We start from the raw sequence: 18542 nt of genomic DNA, 5'->3' as shown, positions 1-18542 counted from the left end.
TTGGTATCAAGCTCCGAATACCGTAAATAGTCGCCAGGTATACCTCCCGTCTGGTAGGCCTTAAACGCGTCGGATTTTTGCGTGTAGACATCGGAGCACTCTTGGTCCCACCACGGAGTGGGAGGCCGTTCTTTGATCGTAACGCCGGGATATTTCTTCGTTTGGGCTTGCAACGCGGCGTCGAGAATCAAGCCCGCGAGGAGGTTGTATTCTTCAAGTGGTGAATGATGTTGAATCGACTCGACCGCTTTTGAAATCATTTCCTCGTATAACTTCCAATCGACATTTCGTGTGAGGTCATACGGAATGTCAATTGGTCGCATGCGAGTTGACCCGTTAGTAATTGAAATAAGAATAGGCAGATGGTCGCTACCGTGAGGATCGAGGATTACCTTCCATGTGCAATCCAACCGTAGCGACGTCGAACATAAGGATAGATCCAAAGCGCTTGGGCGCGCTGGAGGTTTCGGGATACGTGTCATTTCACCGTTGTTTAAAATAGTCATGTCGAAGTCATCGCAAAGGTTATAGATTAAAGAGGAGCGGTTATCATTGTATGGGGAACCCCAAGCCACGCCATGAGAGTTGAAGTCTCCCAAAATCAAACGTGGCGAGGGAAGAAGTTCTATTAAATCAAAGAGCAGCCGTTGCCCAACCTGTGCTCTGGGAGGAATATATATTGAGGCAATACAAAGCTCTTTACCTTGTATTGTCATTTGACATGCGACAACTTCGATGCCTGGAATCGAGGGGAGGTTAATACGATAGAAAGAATAGCACTTTTTAATCCCTAAAAGTACTCCTCCATATGGGGTGTCTCGATCAAGGCGAATAATATTAAAATCATGGAAGTTGAGATCAATATTTGAAGTAAGCCAAGTTTCACAAAGGGAAAATGCATCGCATTTGTTTTTATTTACCAAAACTTTAAACGAATCAATTTTTGGTAAAATACTTCTACAATTCCACTGTAAGACTGAGATAGAATCCTTCATATACGCAGTTGAATTAGGCATCGAAGGATACAATCGCTGCAAGGAGAGGCCATTGGGCAGTCAACTGCTTCAAAAATGATCTAACTGTTGGGAGGAATGCTGTAAGAAAAATTTTAATTGGATCGGGTACATTGAAAGTTTCAAAAATCCAGTCCACAATGTCAGAAAATTTCACTAATCCAGAGTTTGTTTCATCAACTGGGAGTGTAAAAGGAGCAACTGGGGTTTTAGATGTTCCTGGCAGTGCTGGGAACTCCTTCTGGGACTTTAAATTTGCCAGCCCAGGAGGAGTTTGCTTCGGTTTTTCCGCAGCACTGTTTGGTTTGTTTGTATCTTTCATTTCACTTTGAGAAATCTTAGGACCTTTTCTAAGAAGTTTAGGAGAGGAAATATTTTTCCTCTTTCTAGACTCCCCAGGATTGGCGTAAGATGCTCCCGCTGGTGAATCGTCAGAATCGGTTTCTTCAGAGGGCAACAGATCGAAGGGGTTCGAAGTAACGGGAGAAGTGGTAACGGTCTTCTTCAGCATGTCAGCGTAGGAACGCTTTGAACGCTCTTTGAGAGACCGTTTTATTTTATCCCTGCGCTGCATGTACACCGCACATGTCGAGAGCTCATGCAGATTTTCTCCGCAGTGAATACACTTTTCAGCGTTAACACTGCAAGAATCTTCCGCATGAGACTCCCCACACTTGCCACAACGTGCCTTATTGCAGCAGTAGGCGGCTGTATGGCCTAACTGCTTGCAATTCAGGCAGTTCATGACGCGGGGCACGTAGAGCCTCACAGGGAGACGAACCCGGTGGATCGAGACGTGGCTTGGTAGTGCAGACCCGGCGAACGTAACTCGAAACGAGTCTGACGGAGTGTATACTGTTTTGCCACCGATGATCGATGCTGACCGCAATTGCTTGCAGTCGAGCACCTTTACTTCGGGACACGTTTTGTTCTTAAAGCACCCTTTGGCACTTTGCAGTATACACTCGACGGACAGACTCGAATCGGTTATGACACCGTCGATCTCCACGTCTCGTGCGGGTATGTAAACGCGATACTCGCGTGTGAAGAGCTCAGAGCAAGCTATATCGTTGGCCTCTTTCAGGTTACCGACCACGACACGGAGCTTGTTAGGCCGGACCTTGGAAATTTCGGTCACGCCCTTGTACTCCTTCGTCAGGTCTTTAGAAATCTGCAAGAGGTTCAACTGTTTCGATTTCGGTCCCGCCTTCGGCCGAAAATAGACAGCATAGCTGCCCTGGGCTCCGTCTGGGTAAAGCCTGGGGCGAGGGGGGACTGAAGAATGAACAGGGGAGGGGGTAACAGAAGGGTCAGGGTCAGAGGGGTTCGGGGATGGTGGCGCGGGAGGCGAGGGATCTACATCCATCGCGCTATGTTTAGCGCACTAGCGCTGACAAGAACACGTACCTTTTTATTTCTCCCTTCCAGTAAGGTTGGTTGTCCGATCGTTCGAAGTAGCAGCCGTTACAGCCAGCAGCACCAATACAGCAGCACCAAACAGCCACCAGCAGCGAGCCAGGTGTGAGATCACTCCACACAGCGATACGACTCGCTGACACTGATGGCTTCTTCTTTTTCCTCGTTTGTGTCTCGTCCACTGCTGTAGCACAATCCAGCCAGCAGCCAAATCGGCTTACGCACCAGCTGGCAGTCACGATGCGAAACAGTTGCACAAAGGAACGACCTTGAACCCGGATTTATTTCACTCGACCAGGCAAACAATGCCAACACTTGTTCACACGTCTTTTGTTTTATACTCTATCGGACCGATCACCAAACACGTCCAGTACTGATGCGTGTTCGGCACAGAATGATGTGCAGATTTTTATTCTCACTCACTTTTCTCAGAGATGGCTGGACCGATTTTCATGAAATTAATTGCAAATGAAAGGTCTAATTGCCCCATAAGACCCTATTGACTTGTTTTGCAATCGGATTATTACTTTGCCTGTTATGTTTAAAAATGTGAAATCCAGCTATGCAAAGTAACATATTCCGAAGACTTTTTGGACTCACTCACTTTTCTCAGAGATGGCCGACCCGATTTCCACAAAATTAGTGTCAAATGTATGGTCTAGCTGCCTCAGAAGACCCTATTGAATTTTACTGTAATCGAGCTGTAACTTTATTTGTAATGTGCCGACTTGTGAAAATCACGGAACTTCATTATCTCAGAAACTACACAACCGATTTGATTATTATTATTATCAGATGAGCGAGCTAGTTAAGGATTAACTGATGAAATATGATTGAATACGTGGTTTCAAAGTTTGGCTGCCCTCTTCCCATTTCATTTGATTATAATTGAACTTAAGCAACCGTTATGTATTAAATTGTTAATAAAACAACGAAAGTCTATTATCTCAAAGATTACATGACTTATTTGAACATAACTAGTGTCATACGAACGAGTCATCTCTCAAACTTACAAATAACAAACTTCATAACAATTTGATATGTGGCTCAAAAGTTATGGAAAGAAGAGAAATTCAAAGACTATTCAAAACTTTACCTGCTTTGATCAATATATGTGGCCTCAACATAATTTAAATGTGGTGTCGTACTATTTGAACGTTCCAAGTTCTTTGATTCCTTGCGGTTTGTTTGAAGTCTGCGAATGCACGACAAATCGGCCATAGGATATGATCAAAGTCAAATAACAAATCGTTTGAAATGATTGGTTTTATCGAAATGACAACATCCTCGTTTTTTGGCTCCTGTAAGTGGTATTCTGTCATTATCAGCAGACTTTCTGGCATCAATCTGACACCGGAAATACCCATATTGGGAGGTATTTTTGGTTGTTTTCCAGAAACTAAAAGTGGTCGTCTTCAAATTCAAAATAGTTTCCAGGGTCAATGTTTGGTTTCTATGCATCATCACGTTTACGGAAATATCCATATTGAGTATTATTTGGTCATTTCCGACATTTGCCTATAAGTTGCCATTTAGCAATTCAAAATGGTGCCTGAGGTCAATTGTTAGCTCCTTGCATCATTCTGGTTCCAGAGATACTCATATTGGATAGTCTTTGTTTATTTTAGGCTGTTTTTCACCAACTGGTAGTCGCCATCTTGGATTTCAAAATGGTATTTAGGATACTGGTTAAAGAAAAACTCATATTGGGTGATATTTGGTCACTTTGGACTGTTTTTCAGAAGCCGAAAGTCGTTATTATGGACTTTAAAATTGCTTGTGAAATCAATTTCTGTCATCTGGGCGTAATTCTGGTTCCGAAAACATTCATATTGAAGGTTATTTGGTCATTTCCGGCTGTTTGCCAGACACCGGAAGTCACCATCTTAAAATTCAAGATTGTGTCTGTGATCAATTTTTAGCTTCTGTGCATCTTTCTGGTTCCAGAAATACTAATATTTAATGGGAATCGTCCATTTCAGGCTGTTTTCCAGAAACTGGAAGTTGCCATCTTACAATTCAAAATGTTGTCTGAAGTCGATTTGTAGCTCCAGTGCATCATTACGGTTCCGGAAATACCCATATTGGGTGGTATTTGGTCATTTGCCGCTGCTTTTCCGACACCGGAAGTCACTATTTTGGATTTCATAATGGCATTTGGAGACAATTTCTGGATTTTGAACGGCATACTGGTTAAAGTAAAACTCATTTTGGGTGGTATTTGGTCATTTTCTGCTGTTTTCAGAAACCGGAAGTCGCCATCTTAGAATTTAAAATGCTATCAGTGGTCGATTTTAGCTCCTGTGTATTATTCTAGATCCGGATATTATTATATTGGGTGGAAATCGGCCATTTTCGGCTGTTTTCCATAAACCGGAAGCTGCCATCTTACAATCCAAAATGTTGTCTGAGGTCGATTATGAAACATATTTGTTACCACTAAAAACATTCACCTGCCAATATGGTTCCATTTAGTTGATTAGTTCGCGAGATGTGCAGAAATTTGTGAAAAAAAAAACATGTACTTCCAGGAGAGAAAGGGGCGTCAAACCATTATGGACATATTTGTTACCCCTAAAAACATTCACATACCAAGTTTGGTTGTATTTTCTTGATTGGTTCTTGAGCTGTGCGAAATTTGTGTTTCATTTTCATGGGATCCCTCCCTTATAGAAGAGGGAGTCGGGTTTCAAACCATTATGTACATATTTGTTACCACTAGAAACATTTACCTGCCAAATTTTGTTCCATTTGGTTTTTAGTTCTCGAGATGTGCACAAATTTGTGTTTCATCCAACAATTATGGACATATTAGTTACCCCTCAAAACATCCACATGCCAAATTCGGTTTCATTTGCTTGGTTTGTTCTTGAGTTGTGCAGAAATTTATGTTTCATTTGTATGGGACCCCCCTCCCTTCCAGAAGAGGGAGAGGTCTCAAACTATCATAGGAACCTTTATCGGCACCAAAAACCCCTACATACCAATTTTCACGTCGATCGGTTCGGTAGTTTTCGGGCCTATATGGATCAGACAGACTTGACTGCATTTTTATATGTAAAGATTACAACATCAATATTTTAGAACCTAAAGAGTGAATATACATTTATTGGATTGAAGCGTTCATGTAAATCTATTTTTACAATTAAAAAAATGAATGAGAAAGGTTGGGTCTAAACGCTAGGTGATTAATTTAGGTTTCTATTATCTACAACTTTGCCAAAAACATTTTGCCAGTCAAACAAATCGTTCTGAACGTAAAAATGTTTTTATTCTTCAATAGAGTACTCTATGGGGAGTTAAAAATATTTTTACAGCCAAAACGGTTTGTTCGACTGGCGTAGTATCTTTAGCAAAGTTGTAGATAAAATGTTTTTTTTTAATTATCTTAACTTTTCGCCCTGATTTCTTCATGATTTGACAGTCTCCATTGTTTAAGTAATTATTTATAGTTATTATCTACAACGTTTCCGAAGATGTCACACCGATCAAACAAACCGTCTTGGCTCAGAGAATATTTGTAATCATTAATACCTTCCCGAATTACCACTTTAAAATAGTTTCTCAAAAATGAGTCGTGATTCAAAAAAAAAAATCCAATAGCACGTCCATGCAAAGTTTCAGCCAAATCAAAAATGACAGTTAAAAAAAATATCCAGACTGGGCCATTTTTTGTGGAACTGCTTCGAAGTAAAGTTCATTTCACACATCAAGTTCCCCAAAACAGTGCTACAGTGACTGACAATCAGCGAGTAGAGGATGTCAAAGCCGCTCTTTATTCACTCCGAACAAGCCGTGAACAGGGAAATTTATAGTACGAAGTGCTTTCCTTTGTACTTAAAAGTTACTTCCCTAACACGGACATCAGAAAGATAAATGACTACAAATTTCCTCATTACCGATGGAATTTTTGCCAGTTCGCGTTTTCTTGTTAGCTTCTCCACAGCTGCTTGTATAATTTTTCTTAGCAAATTCGTTGCCCTTCCTTGTACTAAAAAGATTATTTGTGATGAATCTGCGTCTGGTTTATATCCCTTATACAGACATCAGAAAGATAGACACCTTCGTTGGCTAGTACAGTTAGGTCTTTTTTTACACGAAGGATACGTCCCAAATTTGTATGGGATCGCGTAAAATAGACTTTTTTGAGTTGCAAATATAACGAAGAAAACCGTTTTAAAATGTTTGAACTTCGTTTGAATATGATAGTGGTCAATCTAGAGACCAAAATTCAACATTTTGAATTTTCAGTATTTACACTAAAAATTGTGAATTTTTTTTTTTGCAAACCGATAGATGATCATCTTTGGCCTAAAACGGAAAACGTGATTGAAATTAGGTCGATATGTTGTACCATTTTTGAGTAATTAAAAAAAGCAACCTGCGTAAAAAACCGTGTAAAAAAACCCTACTGTAATACCAACCAAATGGCATCTTTTTTAGCTGAAATTTTTCACATCGGCCCACGGTATATAACGTCAGTTCAATTCAATACTGGCACAACTCAAAAATTAAAGTTCAAAGAAAAAGCAGTGTAAAAAGCAGCGTTAAAAATTCCTAATTTTTTCTTCATTTCCGTGAAAACTTGAAATTTTTAGGCCATTTTTATTGAACCTGTTTGGGTTTATTACGTGCACATGATGAGCAAGTTAAGAGTTAAGCTTATTTTTTGTCTTTTTTGAGGCTCTAAATGTACATTAACTTAGAACTGCAGTTTTTTATTTGTGAACTTTGAAACTCTTTGTGGGATGAAATTTCATAATATTCGTCATCGTATGCCATTGAAAATTCAAAACTGCAAAATTTTGAGTCGTGCTAGTATTGAATTCAACTGACGATAACATCTTCGTTCTATGAAAATTTCTTGGGTGCCGCGTCATATTTTTGGCGCATGTTTGTTCATTGCGTCGATTACATGTTTCGTTCAGTTTTCTTTACACTGAAGAGCTGTTTCTCTAACTCAGACTCAAGAGGGATAGACTAATTTATTGCAAGCACAGTTTTAAAACTAAAAATAATAAATCCTTAATTGTTATTGGGGTAAAAACTATTTAAAATGAATGTTTGTAGTAAGTTTTGATTAATTACTGTAATATTCAAATTTGTTATAAAAATTCGTCATGTCAAGCTTTAATATTGAAACTTGTTCTGAATAACGTAACGTGCGTTCCAAATTTGTATAAATGCGTAAAAAAGGCTCTTTTGGGTTAAAAATATCACGAATAAAATCGTGAATATTATTGTAATCATTCTAATGGTCAAAATGTTATATAATAAATTTTCAGTATTTACACAAAAAATGTGATATTTTTCGGAAACGGAAATATGATTATTTTAGGCCTAGGGAAAACAAATTCTAGTACACTAAAGTCGCTTTTTACGCGGGGGATACGAGCCGCGTAAAAAACGCCTAAATTCCGAAATCCGTGTGAAAAAAACGTGTAAATTCTGGAATCCACGTAAAAAAAGCCGAGCAAAAAACCCGCGTAAGAAGCGACCTAAGTGTGTTTAGTTTTTGGAACTCAGATTGCGGATATTTGAGTTTGTATTTTAGAATTTGTACTTCGAAGCTTGGATTCTTATTTTCAGATGCTGGATTTAGAGTTTCTTGTTTTGCATTTTTGAATTTGTCGCTTTAATTTTGGTTGTGTTAAGGGTTTATATCTACCAAATGCTCAAAAAAGCAAGGTTTTTTCCACGATTTTTTTTACAGGACATTTGAGATGTAAGGTATATAAATAATACATCATTGGATTGAGCAACTCTTGCAGAGTAGAAAAAATATTTTTATTGCTATTTTTGTGGCGACAAAATGGCGGCGGTGCAGCGATTTCCGTGAACCGCTTTTTTTAAAAGTTGTTCCGCGGCGAGCAGTAAAAGTCGTGCCCAACTCCACCTATAACCAAAAGAATTTTTTTTTCATTATCCACATAAGTGTCGATAGTGAAGCACACATGGTTATATTTTTAGAAAATTTCTTCGCAAAATGGCAAAGGTTTTAAAAAAAAGTTCTGTTTCGACTAAAAAATCGACTTTGATTGTTTATAACTTTAGTTGTTGTTAATCAATCGCTTAAATCGTGTGTACTTCACTAGATAATCTAATGAAGAAGCAACAGTTAAAATTTCAAGTCAAACGGATGTAAACTTTTTCAGTTCTACTGCTCGCCGATTTTGAAAACATGGTTTCGAGAAAAACGCGTTTAAAGTTTCAAAATGCTATAAATCTTGAGAATCGCAATAACGAAATAATAACCTAATAAATTTTTTACTTTCAATCAGCTATCCCTACACCGTAAAATTGTCGTTCCTGGGTTTTATTTTCCACTTCTTCCTTTTTGTCATCTGATGTATGGCTGCGCCTAGCCTTTTTCGCGATGTCGGACATGCGATGCTTAGCGACTTTGACACAGTTGGCGCCCGATCCCACGCAAAACTCAAACTTGTCACTCATATTTAAGTACTTTTGAATATAACTCACAGTTAAAAAGTATAGAAAAACTCAAACAAAGAATATATCCAACGAGAACGGCTGATCGACTAAACAAAAGGAAGTTGTGAATAAACACGTTCTGTAGAGACGCTATAACAGTCGAAATTTGATGCAGAGACCTCTATACTTCAAATTTGAAACACGATCGTAGGTAACTTCCGCTAGTTTACAAAGCCTCGAAATAAAAAATCACAGGAGGGTTGTGTGCAAAGCCACGACCGCAAGGTTGAAGTAGAATACTTTTAGACAGCTCTACTTACGGCTGTACATTAACCTACGGCCGGGCGAATCGGTTCGCGCCGCTTTTCGCGTTTAGCCTGGCAGAGGCCTAATGCGCACGGCCAACACAATAGAAAGGTGTTTTCACATTGAAATTAGACACGGATTTACTGGAGTAAGTGTTAGCAAATGCATCTAACGCTAATTCCGCCGCTATCGTACGAAAGCGCGTCGTTTCATGTGGGGAATAATATCAACAACGAAAAATGACGCGCATCTAAGCACACCCGAACTGTTTCGCCGTGCCGCTTCCATTTACTTCCTTATAACATCGGCCTCAGGGAAGTACTGGCTGCACCTACCGCTGAGGCTGTTACAAAACTGCTACTGGTACCCAAAGCTATTAACTCTTCAAATTAAGTGTTTTATTTGTCCTCAAAAGAACAATTGTTCAATTCCATATCGGATATAATGCAATCGCATCTCTGTAATTTAACCGACAGTAATATTCTTCTGAACAAAATGATCCAACTTTTCCATTAGAGGAAGTGCCGGCTGATGTACGGCAAAAATCTCACCCGATCGCTCGCGTTGGCGTTCAGCCTGGCAGAGACCTGAGACGTGGTGACCAACCACAGCACAGTGGTCCAATAATGCAAAAAGTGGAACTTAATTCCATATCGCCTTTTAACTCCATCCTAGCTTAATAGTGTCTTCGGAGCAATTGTTTGTATGAATGACCCGCATAATTGCAAATTGTAAAAAAATATTAAAAGTTTACTATACTAAAAATATAAAAATTAACTTTTTTGTGTTAAGACATAGAATAATAGTTTATTCAGCAAAGTTGTAGAAAATTCAAAAATATGAAACTTTGTTGAACATATGAAAAACCTATCTTTTTTCGGTACAAAGTTATGAAGTACATTACATTGAACTTATTTAAAAGTTAGTTTTTTGTGCTTAACTTTAGTTAGTTGCATTTTACACGAAAGTGTAGTTCGGAGGAATTGTTAGGGCACACAAAACAAACATTTTTGCCGAAGACTATATATCTCCAGGAGTTTTCCTTACAAAGTTATATCATATTTTAGCTTATTTTTTCGATAACTTCAAGAATGTATAGGTTAAAAAGGGGCAAGTGGAATCATGATGTCAATAGTTTTTCTTGAAGTTAAGCTGAAGTACTATAAACTTCTTTAGGTTCCATTTGTCCCAATGCACCCATTTTAGAGTACAGCGAACATATGTCACAGTAGGTTTCCATATATCAAAAATACTAACTTTTTTGTGTTAAGAGATAGAGGAATGGTCTTCTCGGCAAAGTTTTAGAACGTGCAAAAATATGAAACTTTGCTGAACAAACGAAATTTCTATCTTTATTGGGAACAGAGTTACAGAGTATTTCATGTAAAAGTTACTTAAAAGTTAGTTTTTTTTACTTAACTTTTGTTAGTTACATTTTACAAGAAAACTTTGTTCTGAAGAAGCATTTGAGGATACAAAACACACGTTTTTGTTGAAGGCTACACATCTCCAGGACTTTTCCTTACAAAGTTATAGCACATTTCAGCATATTTTTTCGATAACTTCAACAACGTATAGAATAAAGATTAGGTGGATTGGGACGGATGGAACTTATAGCAGTTTTGGGCACTTGAGCTGAACTTTGAGAAAAAAAATTGACATCATGATTCCACTTGCCCCTTTTTCCTTTATACGTTCTTAAAATTATCAAAAAAATATGTTGAATTATGCTATATCTTTGTAAGGAAAAGTCCTGGAGATGTGTAGCCTTCAACAAAAACGTGTATTTTGTATGCCAAAATCCTTTTGTAGAACAACGTTTTTTTGTAAAATGTAACTAACAGAAGTTTAGTACAAAAAACTAACTTATAAGTAACTTTTACATGAAATTCTCTGTAACTCTGTTCCCAATGAAGATACAAATTTTGTTTGTTCAGCAAAGTTTCATATTTTTTCACGTTCTAAAACTTTGCCGAGAAAACCATTTCTCTATCTCTTAACACAAAAAAGTTAGTATTTTTGATATATGAAAACCTACTGTGACATATGTTCGCCGTACTCTAAAATGGGTGCATTAGGACAAATGGAACCTAAAGAAGTTTATAGTACTTCAGCTTAACTTCAAGAAAAACTATTGACATCATGATTCCACTTGCCCCTTTTTAACCTATACATTCTTGAAGTTATCAAAAAAATAAGCTAAAATATGATATAACTTTGTAAAGAAAACTCCTGGAGATATATAGTCTTCGGCAAAAATGTTTGTTTTGTGTGCCCTAACAATTCCTCCGAACTACACTTTCGTGTAAAATGCAACTAACTAAAGTTAGGTACAAAAAACTAACTTTTAAATAAGTTCCATGTAATGTACTTTATAACTTTGTACCGAAAAAAGATAGGATTTTTATTTGTTCAACAAAGTTTCATATTTTTGAATTTTCTACAACTTTGCTGAATAAACTATTATTCTATGTCTTAACACAAAAAAGTTAATTTTTATATTTTTAGTATAGTAAACTTTTAATATTTTTTTACAATTTGCAATTATGCGGGTCATTCATACGAACAATTGCTCCGAAGACACTATTAAGCTAGGATGAAGTTAAAAAGCGCTATGGAATTAAGTTCCACTTTTTGCCTTATTGGACCACTGTGCACAGGGCAAGTGATTTGTTTAATTTGAAGGCAGCCACAGGCGCAACCCGCTGCTATCCTCTGTTACTGCTGAGTGCTGATATCTGCTGCTACTGCTGTCAACGTTGTGGACGGTCCATCCAGCTCACCTTCCGACTAATGAATGTAGCTAGTTTTCCCAGAAACACTCTTTTATAGTCAAAGGGTGCTACGAAATAGGCCACGCCTTTTTGTTCAGTTTAACCATTTTCTAATATTCTTTAGACGAATTATTCCACACTTCGCATTTGATTTTTGTATCCAGCTAGTAAACACCGATAGTGCTCTCACACACGCAACGATTTTACCCCTAACCGTATTGCGGTTTGTAACATCAAGCAATTTCGTTTGCTCGCTGTTGCGTGTTGCATCATGTTGCAACTTGGCAGCTGGAAGACGACGAAATTATGTTCATGCTGATTGATTGAATCGACTCCATATTAGCTCTGCATAGTCGAACTAACTACTTTTGTGAATGAGTTCTAACAGGGCAGTTTATTATTCAATGTCGGTTATGCTGATCGCAGCGTTTGCGCTGCCCCTACAGTGAGGGGTTTACTAAATAAAGTGAAAATTAGACAACTAGAACAGAATTTGATTGCATCCCGCACAGAATGTCTGCTTGTGTTGATGCCAGAAAATTATTAACCTTCAATTATTTGTTTATTTGCCTTGAAAAAGGCATTTTGCGGTTCAAAATCGGTTGCTGATCACAACCTTTGAGCTGCCCTAACAGTGGGGGATTAAGATACACGGGCAACATGCACTGTGAAAGCTATTTCACATTCAGTAAATTAGACGGGTGCGACAGATTTAAATTGCTAGGATGCAACACAGAATGCTTGCTTGCGTTGTCAAAAATTATTAACTTTCAATGACTTGTTTATTTGACTTGAAAAAGGCATTTTGATGTTCAAAATTGGATTTCCTGATGGCAATCTTCATGCTGCCCCAACACGGGGGGAATAAGGCAGTCTGGCGACACACGCTGAGAAGAACCGCGTTGCTCCCGAGACGTGGTGACCAACCACAGGGCTAGTGCTGCTGCTAAGGAAGGACGACTGCTGTCGTAGCTGTCTAGAATTATTATGAGCGGCTTCGGCTGAAACAGGCTCTAATATAGGCCAAATAGCATGTTTTCATTTGCAAGGTATATGATTCTGTCGACCGTGCTTGGGAAGCAATCATATAACGACCAATCAGAGGTCGAATTTTTCGTTTTGACAAGGCTTGACTATTTTCAATAGTACAATAGTGTGAATAATAAAACTACAATTATCTTCTTTTGGGAAGAATCTTAGAAGATTTTCCAATCTATTGCTGCAAGAACGAAGGAAATCCATCGAATACTAACCGATTTATTAGCATTTGAAATTGAACATATTTTTCACTTTTTTCGGTTTTAGATTTTTATTTCACATCCCTATGTAGCCGAACTTCCTGAGAGAAGTATTCTACTTCAAAAGAAAAACGAGAATCGCCGAATTAAACGAAAAATGTGATTTTGGAGTAAAAAAGTTGTTCGGTAAAAATTGATTTAAACGAACTTTGAGTTAAGATCTGTACTTGGGCGATGTAGATTTTGATTCTTGGATAGTTTAAGCATGATTTAGGCCAATAAAAATAAATGGCGAAAAAAAATTTTTTTTGGTAGATATAACCCATTAATGACAATTCCAATTCTGTGTTCTGGAATTTAGATTTTTGATTAGGAATTCTCAGTCTAGCAAAGTAAAATTTAGGGGCCACATCCCGTTTCGAAATTTGACCTCACAACCGTTATTATATTGGATAATGGTCCGCCATAGATCCTATCAACCTATTCTTGATTTTTCATCTAAAATTATGTTATGGATTCTGATATTTTGAAATAAACAACTAAAATCCAAAAAACAAAATTCAGAATCCAGAATCTAGGATACAAACTCCAAAACCTTTACCCTTGAAGAATTTTGAATTCTGAGTTCTAGATTCTTGATAACCGTCTGGATTTTGTATTTCGAAGTTTAGATTTAAAGTACTAGATTTTGGGATTTTCTAGACTTTCAATTTTGCGTTTTAGAATGTTGATTTTGGGTATTGAATTGGTATTGAATTATGGATTCAGGAATACTGCTTTTAGATATTTGATATGAACTTCAGTTTCAAGCTAATTGATTTTGGATTTTTGATATTTGACATTAAATTCTGAATACTGGATTTTAGATTTTAGTTTCTAAATTCTGGATTTGAATATTGTAGTTTTGATCTTAGAGTTTCTGAAATCTCTGAATTTTGATATTAGGGGTACTGGGGGTAAGTCCGGCCCCCTAAGGAAAATGATTCTTTAGTAGCACTTGATGGCGAATATTGTTATATTTCTTTCACAGAATCATTGCACAGATTGGTTTCTACAAGATATGAAGGTTTTCAATACTTTCAAACTGTTAATTACCAAGGAATAGTGAAGTTTTGAAACTAAGATAAAAACGACGTTTAGCAATCAGTGCGGGTGAAACCGGCACCCCTTTGGGGGTAACACCGGCATCTAAGTTTGTTCATGAATTAACTCGAATTAACTGAACCAGTTTGAATTCAGAAACCGCCGAATGAGAGATCTTACATTTCTGTATGTTACGGTTGAATTTGGTTGTTGTCGGTTAGCTGGTTCTGGGAAAATTGCCGGAACAAGTTCCGGTGAACATTATGTATAAGCAATAAAAGATTTTTATACTCGGCAAGCCTATCATGTGGCACTTTAAATTATATTATTAACTAGTTTCATTGAAGCCAGGATCACATTGACCACACCGGAGCATATTTCAAATACCACCGGGAAAGCCGTCAGTTTTGTGACTTGATTTTTTTTAATAACAATTATTTATTTACAAAAATAATTACAATTAAAGATAAACACAAAAATCTGACTGAACATCTTAAATACTATTTAACATTTTTAATAATTCAACTTACTAAAAGCTGAAAGCATATTTTCCAAAAGTTTTCCAAAAAAATTTTCGTTGATTCCATCTTTTGTTCCTGAGGATATTTTTAAATACAAAGAGTGACGAGTTTTTGTAATGTTTCATATTGTACACAATTGTTTCTGAGACTATCCATAGTATTGTTTTATACTGTTTGTTCTTTGGTCCAATATACACATCAAGAGTTTTTATCATGTGTTTCGTATTAATTTTGATATGATTTCCAACTATTTCTTCTACCCAGTTCCAAATTATTTTTGATTTTGCACATTCGTAAATTCTATGTAAGTTAGTATCCAACATTCTACAGATTTCGCATTTGTTTTGAGATTGGCCTCGAACTTTATATGCGGTTAGCTTATCCTTGTGTGGGAAAATATCATTTAAAATTTCAAACAGCATTGATCTAGCTTCTGAGCTTAAGAAATTCATGCTAAAATTGTTCCATATAATGAGCCAATCATAATCAGGTAGTTTAGTTTCTATCTTTGCTTGGATGTTACGTTTAGATATTAGCGAGCTATAAATTAATGCAACTGTGTTCAAATAATCTGTATTTTTGTATTCTTTGGCAGCGTTAATTGAATTAACCGTGTCTTGAGACAATTTATCTATGCGGTTCCAGTTAAGTAAAAAATGAACTTTATTACTGACATGATCGTTTCTACCGTATAATAGTTGTTTTATAAAGAGAGCCTTCAGTTTAGATTCGACATCGACCAATCCTAACCCACCTTTGTCGTAAGGCAAAAATAGCTGCGAGAATTTAACTTTAAAGATTTGTGAGCCCCAAAAAAATTGCATTACCATTCTAGTCAACTCATCAACATGATGTCTCTCCGGAGGTAAAAGTTGTCCAATGTACCATATTTTACTCAGCACAAAAGTATTTAAAATCCAAGTTTTTTGGACAAAATTCAAATTTCTAATGCCAGTACCATTGATGGTGGCTTTACACATAGCAATCGAATAGTTAGAATTTTTATTTATCATTTCAGTCCAATTTTCAAGTAAAATCATTCCTAATATATTCAACTGTTTCTCCTCTCGAATGAGTTGAGGGCCCAATATGCAATTATTTAGCCTTAAGAAGGCTGACTTCTTAATATTTTGTTCGAAGCCAAAGGTGTCACTATAGTAGGCTGCAATTTCAATGACCTTATCAAATTCTTCATTGGATCTAATAATTATTGTTATATCGTCTGCGTATGCTACAATTTTAAAAAAGGTATCCTCTAGCAGAATCCCAGTTACAGAGTGGTAGATTTCGCGGATTAGTGGTTCTAGATAAATAACGAATAAAGCCATCGACAAGGGACAGCCTTTTCGTACAGATTTTTCTATTTTGAAACTGCTTGTTAAAAGGCCATTGAAGATCACTTTTGCAAAAGACACTTTGTACAGGTTTTTTATACAACTTATAAGCTGCAGTGGAAAATTATATTTCTGTAGGACTTTCTATAACACACTGTGATTAACATTGTCAGAGGCTTTTCCCATGTCTAAACTTAGAATTGCGGTCTTGAAACAGTTTGAACCGTTTGCCTTAGCTATAACGGTTCTGATTTGATCAAGAGTGCTAATGCAAGATTTGTTAGCAACGCATGCCGTCTGTCCGTTGTCTAGAATGCTACCCATTAAATTTTGAATGCGATTGGCGAGAATTTTTGCAAAAATTTTGTAATCACAGTTTAAAAGACTTATGGGTCGAAAACCAGAGATATTTTTGGAGATACCAGATTTGGGAATTAATGTTATGATTCCTTCGCAAAAGGACGAAGGGGGGCAAACATTATCCTGCAGTAACGCATTGAAAAGTTTGACCATATCGTATTTAATCAAATCGAAATGTTTAGAATAAAATTCGTAGTTAATACCATCCGGTCCTGGAGGTTTCTTTTTGGTACAACTATATATCACTTGTCTCACTTCCTCTTCTGTAATGTTCAAGATTAAGCTTGAGGACTCTTCTTCATTTAGGCTCTTTTTCACATAGTTGAGGGAACTGCACTCTTTTAGATTACTGTCATTTTTGAATTGTTTGGAAAAATGCTCATAAATATACCCTTTCAAATTCTCTGTACCACTCACAATGGTATCTCCGTCGAGTAATTCAGTAATTGTTCGATTTTTAAATATTTTATGCCTAGCTATTATTTGATAGATGTTGAGTTTTTCATCAGTAATTATACTGTTTCCGGACAATTTTCCTCCAAGTTTTTAATCTTCTCACTTTCAATTTTAAAAATGAGAGCTTTTACAAAATTCATTTCCAAAGTCACATCACTATTATTGTCTTGTCTACTAGAAAGCTCGAATAGTGTTCTGTACAGTTCAGATTTTCTTTGTGTAATATTACGGTTAAACTCTATACTTTTAGTTCTATAAAATTGTTTAACTTTCGGTTTAAAATAGTAAACCCACCAGCCAAATTGGTTTGTACTATAAGCATACCTTTGTTGCAAAGCCTCATATTGAAAACAAAATTCATTTTCACAAACATCGTCGTTAAGAAAAGAAGTATTGATCATCCAATATCCATTGCCAAAGCTCTGCCCCAAGTCGGTTTGGTTGACATTGATCTTCATTACAATAGCTCTATGATCGGGAAAAGCAACAGCAATTGTTTCAAAGGATAAAACATTTCTTAAAAAATCGGGTGGTGCATAGAATCTATCAATACGAGAGGCAGATGGCCCGCGCACGAAGGACCACTGAGTTGAATCTCCTTTAACATCTCTTTCTACATCTTTCAGTCCTAAACCTCTAACAAGTGTTTTGACGTAGGACTACGTCTAACCGCACTATATCGAGATACATTCCGCGAAAACTAAAACCAAGATGTAACGCCGGAATGAAAGATTTCAAACCACATGATGGATCACAATAATCAATATGTCGTTGGATTGATAAAATGATGGACAATTTTGTGATTCTTCAATTTTCATTATCACTTCATTGTTAAACAGTGAAAATAGAATGAAAGTTTCAAGGTCAAATTTTCACCAACAATGTACCAATCATATGCGAGCACGCCTAGCACAGACTTCATGAATAGACACCAACTGCATGCTGTGATATCCTGTATAGCAGTGGCAAAAAAATTTTTGACAGGATCTCCCCGTCCCAATAGGTCAACTAATGTTAGTTTCCATGAGCCTAGACTATTTTGATGTCTTGAAGGTGAAGCTTTCTCGGAAAGTTCGTAACCGGCTCCACTATTAGACAGTATGACGTTCTGCTGTTAATAAATATGTTAATGTTAATAAAACTGATGTCTTGAAGGAAAACATGCTGGCATAGGCAACAGTACTGCACCGAGCATTGTATGAATAGAGCGCTGGTCATTCGTCGTCTATCAGTGCAGAAAAACTCGATATTCATTTGTGTGCAGCCAAGCCAAGTGAAAACTACATTGCCTCTGTTGACGCACAGTGGGGCGTGGAACACAATCGAATTGCCGTTTGAATTGTCTTCTTCTTCTTCTTGTTTCGTATAGCAGCAAATATCAGAATTCAATATAATTTTTCGGGTGCCGCAAAATACACTGCGCCGTTGTTTATTGCGCTTGTTTATTTTTGAACTCTACATTCTGCTTTTTTTTCAGATTTATTTAAATAACTGAATATGGTATTTGAAAGACAATAGAAAACAAAAATGCTCCGTACATATCTTTGAATAGTTAGTTAAACGAGCTGTACTGATGATTATATTTTATTAGCTAAATGAATTCAGTCCA

This window comes from Wyeomyia smithii, chromosome 2 (genome assembly GCF_029784165.1).
Source record: "Wyeomyia smithii strain HCP4-BCI-WySm-NY-G18 chromosome 2, ASM2978416v1, whole genome shotgun sequence".
Taxonomy (NCBI): Eukaryota; Metazoa; Arthropoda; class Insecta; order Diptera; family Culicidae; genus Wyeomyia; species Wyeomyia smithii.
The sequence above is the reverse complement of the archived record's forward strand: the minus strand, read 5'-3'. Positions refer to the sequence as shown.